At 42.6% G+C, this 9,611-nt stretch overlaps 1 long non-coding RNA gene across 1 annotated transcript; it reads right to left on the bottom strand.

Annotated features, from left to right (window-relative positions):
* Positions 1-2,308: 2,308 nt before the first annotated feature.
* Positions 2,309-7,510, bottom strand: LOC123731556 (uncharacterized). Its single transcript, XR_006762726.1, has 4 exons — positions 7,436-7,510; positions 7,231-7,302; positions 4,294-4,470; positions 2,309-2,592 (listed from the first exon to the last, which is right to left on the bottom strand). It is a non-coding gene; the product is annotated as an uncharacterized lncRNA (long non-coding RNA).
* Between the last annotated feature and the right edge of the window lie 2,101 nt (positions 7,511-9,611).

Here is a 9,611-nt window from a genome sequence, read left to right as displayed (position 1 = left end):
TGCTTCTGTGGACAGGTGTCTTTTATACAGGTAACAAACTGAGATTAGGAGCACTCCCTTTAAGAGTGTGCTCCTAATCTCAGCTCGTTACCTGTATTAAAGACACCTGGGAGCCAGAAATCGTTCTGATTGAGAGGGGTCAAATACTTATTTCCCTCATTAAAATGCAAATCAATTTATAACACTTTTGACATGCGTTTTTCTGGATTTCTTTGTTGTTATTCTGTCTCTCACTGTTCAAATAAACCTACCATTAAAATTATAGACTGATCATTTCTTTGCCAGTGGGCAAACGTACAAAATCAGCTGGGGATCATACTTTTTTCCCTCACTATACATACATACATACATACATACATACATACATACATACATACATACATACATACATACATACATACATACATACATACATACATAGTAGAATGATAAATCATGCAATTATTATTCTCAAGCTAAGCAAAAGCATTTAGCTACGAACGCCTGTTCTTGCCATTTTCAGTTGAATTAATCTAACTTATTTTCATGGCAACTCATAAGCAGACCATGTCATATTTGTTTCATAGTCGAAATATAATCATATTTCATGACAGCGTATGTCACGTCCTGACCAATATAAGTTATTATTTTCTATGGTAGAGTGGTCAGGGCGTGACAGGGGGTGTTTAGTGTTTGTTCTATGTTTTCTCTTTCTATGTTGTAGTTCTAGTTTGTCTTTCTAGGTTGGGGTTTATTGGGTTGACCTTCAATTGGAGGCAGCTGGTCCTCGTTGCCTCTAATTGGAGGTCATATTTAGTAGGGGTGTTTCTGCATGTTGTTTGTGGGTGATTATATTTTGAGTAGTGTGTTTTTTCGCTCTCTGCGTCACGGTTTGTTGTTTTCTGGTTAGTTTAAGTATTTATGTATTGCATCACGATTCACTATTGAATAAAGATGTGGAACTACGAAAACGCTGCGCTTTGGTCCGCTCCTTATCACAGCCGTGACAGTGCAACGGTTAGCTTTTTTTTACAAGCTTCAAGTAGTTTTTATCTAATAATGACATCTTCTATTGTTTGTCCTCGTGTCTGTTTTTCAGCATAAGGTACTCTGTAGCCACTTAGTGTGGACACCAGGTGAGACCACACACACACACAATAAGGCTCTCTCTTTCACTTCATCCCCCTTCTCCCTAAATCCTCTAGGTTATATCAGCTGTGTTGGTGAACCCTTCCCGCATCTGAACTGGCTGACAGAGGGTACAGCATGATCATAGGTGAGAGGTCACTTGGTCGGGTCAACAGGAAGTATTATTAAAGATATGCTTTACATTGAAATACAGGTAGATGTAGTAGTCCCAGAGTTAATGATCCAAGATCAGTTTAGCATTTTCACCTCCTAATGATTGACTGACTGACCGTGTTAGAATAAAAAAAACAAGGCTTAATCATGCTCTCTCTATCCATCTGTCTCTCGTCTGCAGGTATGTTTTGATGTGAGAGAGGAAGCCAGTCCCGTCATCGCCACCTCACCCGCTCTTAAGATAACCTTCGGGCCAACTGGGGCCCATGGCTGGTTAGGAGACACCGCTAGAGACACTGTAATTGTGATGAACTGAGAGAATATTAGGGTAGCACTGTATTTCATTAATCATATGCTGTCTGCCTCTGTTCTTACCTCTTTCCCTTTGTCTTCTACACCTCTCTCTTCACCTCTTTGTTTATCATGCACACCATATGTGCATTGAAGTACAGATTGAACTTGTATTTCTAATATTACAATTATTATAAAGTATGTATTTATAACACCTGGATAATGAACTGCTTTCAATAAAGCGTTTCACATTCTGCACTGGTTGAAATACTATCCTGTGCCCTCAGATTAATGCAGATGAAGGGAGTTAGATATGCATCGTTTTTTTGTATATATGAATTACAAATTAGCTTTTACTTACATCATGTTTCTAGTCTATTGCATAGTTACAATGTGTAATCATTGATGTCCCAGGAGCAGGAGTGGTAAACACTGTTGAAGTGTATAATTGTAGTACATACATCCAGACACAGCATCATTCAAATAATGGAGTTTGATACACCTGGTATTGGATATGACTGAAAAAGAATCTGAACCGCACCTTTATTTGCCAAGGAAGAGTACATGATCTGTGAATATATTCAATGTACAGGCTACAATGTGGGGATCTCATGCATGGTAATAACTACAGCACATGTATATAGGACTTGCATCCTTGGCAGAATAAAGTTATTATATTCTACTCTATCCAAAGGCTTCATTAATGCCATTCAGACTTGAACTATGATAGCTGAGGTTCATAGGTTCTGAACTAAAATTCATACCAAACGTTTTAGGGTCCTTACACAGATCGGCTACATACAGTAGCTAGCTACACAGTCATAGGCATACAGTTGTTTTTATCCTCCACCACACAATAAGCAAGTAAATAGTTAGCTAGCTATGTTACTTCAGCTGCATTGCAAGGCAAGCTTACACAATTGTACATTCAATTAGCAGTAAATGCTTTAGCTAGCTAGATTCTTTACATCCACTGTTTCACAAGACAACAGCCTGGTTTGCTGCTTTTCTCAGGAGTCCCTAAAACATTAAACAACACGAATTACAAATTCATTCTCCTAACACTAGCTAGCTGGCTAATGTTAGCTAGTCAGATCTTGCTAAATAGCGATTTTCGTAAATTAACTTGATGACAAATATGCACAGTCGTTTTGTCTCTACATTAACAAACATATTCCTCTCAATTGTACATTTTTGGCTTGACTCGTTATGACGTTATAATTACTTAAATTTGCTTCCCCCGTAATGTTTTGTCAGCCATCTTTGCTGAAGAAAGTCACAAGGGACGGTTGGCTCGAGTCAAATTCGTCATTGGAACCACTCGATATAATTGGTCATATAAAACCTTTGGGACCCAAATGCATAATGAGTGCTCTAACTCCCCCTTGTGGTGATCTGGAGCAATGAAGCCGTGACGCAGCGCACCTCTAAATCCCGCAGTGTAAGCTCGCAACTTTTAAAGGAGGAACCACTGTATACAAAAGTATGTGGTCACCCCATCAAATTAGTGGATTCTGCTATTTCAGTCACATCCGTTGCTGACAGGTGTATAAAATTGAGCACACAGCCATGCAATCTCCATAGACAGACATTGGCAGTAGTATGGCCTTACTGAAGAGCTCAGTGACTTTCAACGTGGCAACGACATAAGATGCCACCTTTCCAACAAGTTAGTTCATCAAATTTCTGCCCTGCTAGAGCTGCCCCCAGTCAACTGTAAGTGCTGTTATTGTGAAGTGGAAATGTCTAGGAGCAACAACGGCACAGCCGAGAGGTGGTAGGCCACACAAGCTCACAGAACCGAAGTGCTGTAGTGTGTAAAAATTGTCTGTCCTCAGTTGCAACACTCACTACTGAGTTCCAAACTGCCTCTGGAAGCAGTGTCAGCACAATAACTGTTCGTCGGGAGCTTCATGATATGGGTTTCCATAGATGAGCAGCCACACACAAGCCTAAGATCACCATGCGCAATGCCAAGCGTCGGCTGGAGTTGTGTAAAGCTCGCCGCCATTGGACTTTTGAGCAGTGGGAATGCGTTCTCTGGAGTGAATCACGCTTCACCATCTGGCAGTTGACGGACCAATCTGGGTTTGGAGGATGCCAGGAGAACACTATCTGCCCCAATGCATAGTACCAACTGTAAAGTTTGGAAGAGGAGGAAAAATGCTCTGGTGCTGTTTTTCATGGTTTCGGGCTAGGCCCCTTAGTTGCAGTGAAGGCAAATCTTAACGCTACAGCATACAATGACATTCGAGAGGATTCTGTGCTTCCAACTTTGTGGCAACAGTTTGGGGAAGGCCCTTTCCTTTTTCAGCATGACCATGCCCCCGTGCACAAAGCGAGGTCCTTACAGAAATGGTTTGTCAAGATCTGTGTGGAAGAATTTGACTGTCCTGCACAGAGCACTGACCTGAACCCCATCGAACACCTTTGGGATGAATTGGAACGCCGACTGCGAGCCAGGCCTAATCCTAAGTGCCCGAGCTCACTAATGCTCTTGTGGCTGAATGGAAGCAAGTTCACGCAGCAATGTTCCAACATCTAGTGGAAAGCCTTCCCAGAAGAGTGGAGGCTGCTGCTATAACAAATGGGGGACCAACTCCATATTAATGACCATGATTTTGGGATGATGTTTGACGAGCAGTTGTCCACATACCTTTGATCATGTAGTGTACTTCTACATGTACACATACACAGTCCTAATGTGTTTAAGAATCATACCATGTTGTGTTTTGATCCTGGCATTTGTGCCGTCCTGTAGCCACTGTTTTAGGTCATCGTCTGGTTGGTGCAAGTTGTTCTCCATCCTTCCATCTAGGCTTTTGGCCATTGCAGCAAGTTGCGACTGCTGAGGTTTCATGTGCTCCATCAGTGTTAGGATTTGGAGTTCAGCTGCTGCTGAAAAAAAAATTAAGATTGATAGAATTTGAGTTCCATACCATGTTTCTGCATAGTGAGATCGAGGGGAAATGATTACTAGCTAGTGTAATACTGTATACGAAAATAACTGTTCCCTCCGTTGGGAGTCGCTCTCAGTCAGTATCTCCGTATGTCTAAAATGGTAGACAACACAATTACTTTTATCAGAGTAACTTCCCAGTGGGAACATCGGGTGTATAACAGTAACATTCACACAGTACATGACAAGTACAGATACAGTACATCACACTGACTAAGGAGAAATATGGTTACTATGAATTGGCTATGTTGTAGCTAATATTTTAAAGATGCATTACAAGCTCAGCAAATCACCAAAAAGTACAAATGAATCTGTGGGTGATGGTGATTTCAGAGTAAACATGTCGAGAGAAAAAAACATTTGAAGAAAAATACTCACTTTTGCTTCTTGCTTTCCCCCCTGAAGAATTGTGACTTCTCTGAGAACTTTGTACATAACATACACTCCATCACTACATTTGACAATGTTGTGTATGACACACACATTGTTTCCAATGATAAAAACAATATCCCCTATTGATACTTTAATGGCCCATTGCTCACTGTACATTTCCTGATATTGTGCTGTGACTGAAAAACCACTGAGAATAGGACCAACAAGTGTTGCTTTTTCAATGGACAGACCAAACCAGTGTTCTTCACAATATGTTGTTTTACTTCATACAGTCTCCTAATGACCTGGGTAAGGGGGTATTCTGGCTTCCTCACAAACTTCATCTTTTGAAGGTAATTTTCAAATGGAAACTCTGAAATTGAGTCTAGGCAACCTTGCCGTTGCACATCAGGTGAAAGATTAACTAACCCATGCACATTATAAACTAGTTGGTCTTTTCCATATATCTCACAATAGTGGCTGACAAAAGTTGTGAGCAATGTCTGTGCATACTGACGATGAGGAGAGGGTTGGACTAGCTAAAATGGAAATGCCACAAAAGAGCAGCAGGAAGTTGTTGTACACGTTACTGCCAAGAAACGAAGCCAGAACAACAGGACACGTGTATAGCAGAAACTGCCTAAACTCAATTGCCTTCCAGCGGTCAACATCCCTGTGTGGTCTGGGTTTTCGGGCAAATTAAATGTGAGGGTGCGTTTCTATGAGATGGGATGATATACCGTCCATAACTTTGGCAGGCAAACAACATTTGAGAACATTTATCACAACCCAAATACCCATTGTGAGCTTTGGTGTTTTTTATTTTTTTTACGGAATATCTTGCAGGGGTACAACCTATTACACTGTAACTTTAAAAATAGCCTTTTCTGTTCAAAAGTAAACCCTTGCTCTAATTCCTGAAGCTCTGTAACAAAATCTCTAAGGAACTCCTCTACTGAAGTGGGTTTTTTAGGTCCACAGTAAAGTCCAATTACAACAGGTTCCTTCATGTTTGCACTAATTATGAGTCCTAGGAAGGGCCGTAGTTGAATGTTGGAGCTCTTAAAGAATGCCAAGCTGTCTATGTTGATTTGTAAGAGGGTACAGCCATCTGTAGTGGACGCTATTGTTTTAACGATTGCCTTTTTTAGAGATGTAAGAATTCCAAAATACTGATACTGACCTCCAGCCTTTTCAAGAATGGTGTATTGAGTTTTGGTCCTATGCACAGTTCTAGCATCTTTGGGCAGGTCCCAGTGGTAGAACCATAAGACTCAATAGAGCTGTCAAAGCAACCATTGAGATGACAAAGGTGAGGGCCCAGTTGGATAGCCTATCAGCGTGGGTACATGGTTGTTCTAAATCTGGTTAATCAGAATCCTGATCTGAATCAAAGATTTCCTCATACCAATCTACATTATCCTCATAACCACCAGGATCTGTATCCATGTCCTCATTATCTATGGGATCAGAGTTGTCTATGGGGTCAGTCACCTTCTGCAACTGACTCATCATCTACAGCTAGGCCTATGTCACTTGCTACACCCATCCTACCGTCATCCCTATTGTGTCCAAGTCGCCTATCTAAGTCCACACGTGCCCTCTGCCTTAGTCGAGTTAGGCACTGGTGCTGTCTTCCTATTCATTTATTTCTAAAAAGGAATTTTCAAAGACACAAGAGCAAGGTTTCAGCCTTTTGAGTTATGAAATATAAATATTTTTGTTCACGCAACTATGTGAAAAACTAACCTCAAACAGTTGGAAGGAAAAGTAACAGCACAGAGACTAGGTGATTGAGACTATGCAAGAGAGGAAAAACTGTATAGTCATTCACATTGTTGGAATGTGATAAACTTTGATCATTGAGGTAGTAAATGAATGATAGGAAATGACAGACTGGGTGTTGTGTTAAGAGTTGATGGTTCTCTGAAGAAGGCTTTGGAATGTGTTGATGGAGGAAAGCAGAGCGATGTGTTGATATAGGGAAGACAGATGGATATTGGTGGATTAGGTGGAGGGGTTGAGGTGAGGGGTGAGGTCAGTTCCCCCTAAGGGAGTAATCAAGGTTAGTATCTGGTTACTTTCTTTCCTGTGGAGCCATAAACTGTAAGGAGGAGTGTCTTAAGTGGGATATATATCTGAGTGGGACAAATGTTGAGTTGTCTGTTTTCAGCTGTACAGAACCTTTGGGGAATGATTAAACTTGGTTAAAGCTTCTCTAGTGTCCGTGAGTTATTTACTCTGAAAAATAAGAACCTAACAACATGATGAGGCGAGAAGCAACTGCATAACAACTACTAGTTGTAATATCAATATTAGCAACTCACTCTGAAAAGAGAGGAGAGTCGCAGATCTTGGCACAGAAACCAGGATTGATGACCACTCTGAGATGTTCGAGACTATCAGAGAGAAAGAGACAGAGAGGACAACAAAATGTAACTGTATTGAATGACTGTAGGCTTCTGTAAAGAGAATCAACTGCTATATACACTTGCTGAAATATTATTATAGCAAATTTGAGGAAAACGCTACCGAAATTCTGTCAACACATTGCCTGTAGTACTCGTGCATCAAAAACGGTATCATTGTTACTCCCCCTTCCGGGATGGCTACAAGGCCCTCCCCTGCCCTCCCTTCGGAAAATCGGATTACAACACCATCTTGCTTCTGCCTTCCGATAGGCAGAAACTCAGCATGTGTACTTCTTGCTTAAGGTCTAGTCAAGGCTGGTCTGACCAATCGGAATCCATGCTTCAAGATTGTTTTGATCACGGGGACTGGGACATGTTCCAGGTTGCCTCTGAGAATAACACGGTGACTGAGTTCAAAAGGAAGTGTATAGGGGAGGTGCCTACTGTGACTATTAAAACCTACCCAAACCAAAAACCATGGATAGATGCCAGCATTTGTGCAAAACTGTAAGCGCGAACCACCGCATTTAACCACGACAAGGTGACTGGGATTATGGTTAAATGAAAACAGTGTAGTTATTTCACTCCGTAAGGCAATCAAACAGGTAAAACGTCAGTACAGAGACAAAGTGGAGTTGCAATTCAACGACTCAGACACAGGACATATGTGGCAGGGTCTACAGACAATCACGGATTACAAAGGGAAAATCAGCCGCGGACACCAATGTCTTGCTCCCAGACAAGCTAAACACCTTCTTCGCCCGCTTTGAGGATAGCACAGTGCCACCGACGCGGCCCTCTCCCAAGGACTGTGGACTCTCGTTCTCCGTGGCCGATGTGAAATAAGACATTTAACCGTGTTAACCCTTGCAAGGCTGCCGGCCCAGACGACATTCCTAGCCGTGTCCTCCGAGCATGTGCAGACCAGCTGGCTGGTGTTTTACGGACATTCAGTCTCTCCCTATCCCAGTCTGCTGGCCCCACTTGCTTTGTGCCTGTACCCAAGAAAGCAAAGGTAACTGAACTAAATGACTATTGCCCCATAGCACTCACCTCTGTCATCATGAAGTGCTTTGAGAGGCTATCCCATCTGGACAAAAGGAATACCTATGTAAGAATGCTGTTCATTGACTATAGCTCAGCCTTCAACACCATAGTACCCTCAACTCATCGTTAAGCTTCGGGCCCTGGGTCTGAATTCCGCCCTGTGCAACTGGGTCCTGGACAGCCTGACGGGTCGCCCCCAGGTGGTGGTGGTGGTGGTGGTAGGAAACACCACCTCCACTACGCTGATCCTCAACAGAGGCTCCACAAGGGTGTGTGCTCAGCCCCCTTCTATACTCCCTGTTCACCCATGACTGCATGGCCACGCATGCCTCCAACTCAACCATAAAGTTTGAAGACTACACAACAGTAGTAGGCCTGATTACCAACAATGACGAGATGGCCTACAGGCAGGTGAGGGCCCTGGCAGAGTGGTGCCAGGAAAATAACCTCTCCCTCAACGTCAACAAAACGAAGGGGCTGATTGTGGGCTTCAGGAGACAACCGATTGAGCATGCCCCTATTCACATCAACGGGACTGCAGTGGAGAAGGTGAAAATCTTCAAATTCCTCTGCGTACACATCACTGACAAATGGTCCACCCACACACAGTGTGGTGAAGAAAGTGCCTCTTCAACCTCAGGGAGGTGAAGAAATTTGCGAGCTGTGTTGCTACAGATGCTGGTTCAATACCCATGCAGGACTCAACTTGGGAGATCCATGAAATGACTGTAGGTTTTTGGTTTCTCTTCCTCTAAAAACAGAAATAAATAATTCTAAATAACAAACTGGCTTTATTTACAAATTAGTAACAATGTCTCACCCCATGTTCAAGAATGGCCTTTTTCTCGCTTGTTTTACGTTATTTGAAAACGAAATATATTTTTTTTAACAACTCGATTTATTAATTTAGAATTATATAAAAGCCCCTTGGATATTCTCACAGATATATTATTAACCCTGTTATTAGCAGGACAATATATATTGGTCATAGCTCCCGAGTGGCGCACAATGGGATTGCTTTGCAGTTCTCCAGCTGTATCCACTGAAATAGAGGTGGGCGTGCAAGGTTGAAGGCACGAGGGCAGGGGGCACGGAATGGGCCGCAGAGTTGCGCACAGAAGACGGACCTAGCCCATGGGGAAGGGAGGAGGAGGAAGGGGTGGACCCCCACCCCGCCCCACTGGGTAGCATGGAGCAACACTTTAAGGGGCATTGCGCTAATAATGGCGCTGACTAGGAAAACGTTCCCG

The sequence above is a fragment of the Salmo salar genome, chromosome ssa29, assembly GCF_905237065.1.
Source record: "Salmo salar chromosome ssa29, Ssal_v3.1, whole genome shotgun sequence".
Classification (NCBI taxonomy): Eukaryota; Metazoa; Chordata; class Actinopteri; order Salmoniformes; family Salmonidae; genus Salmo; species Salmo salar.
The sequence above is the reverse complement of the archived record's forward strand: the minus strand, read 5'-3'. Positions and strand labels throughout refer to the sequence as shown.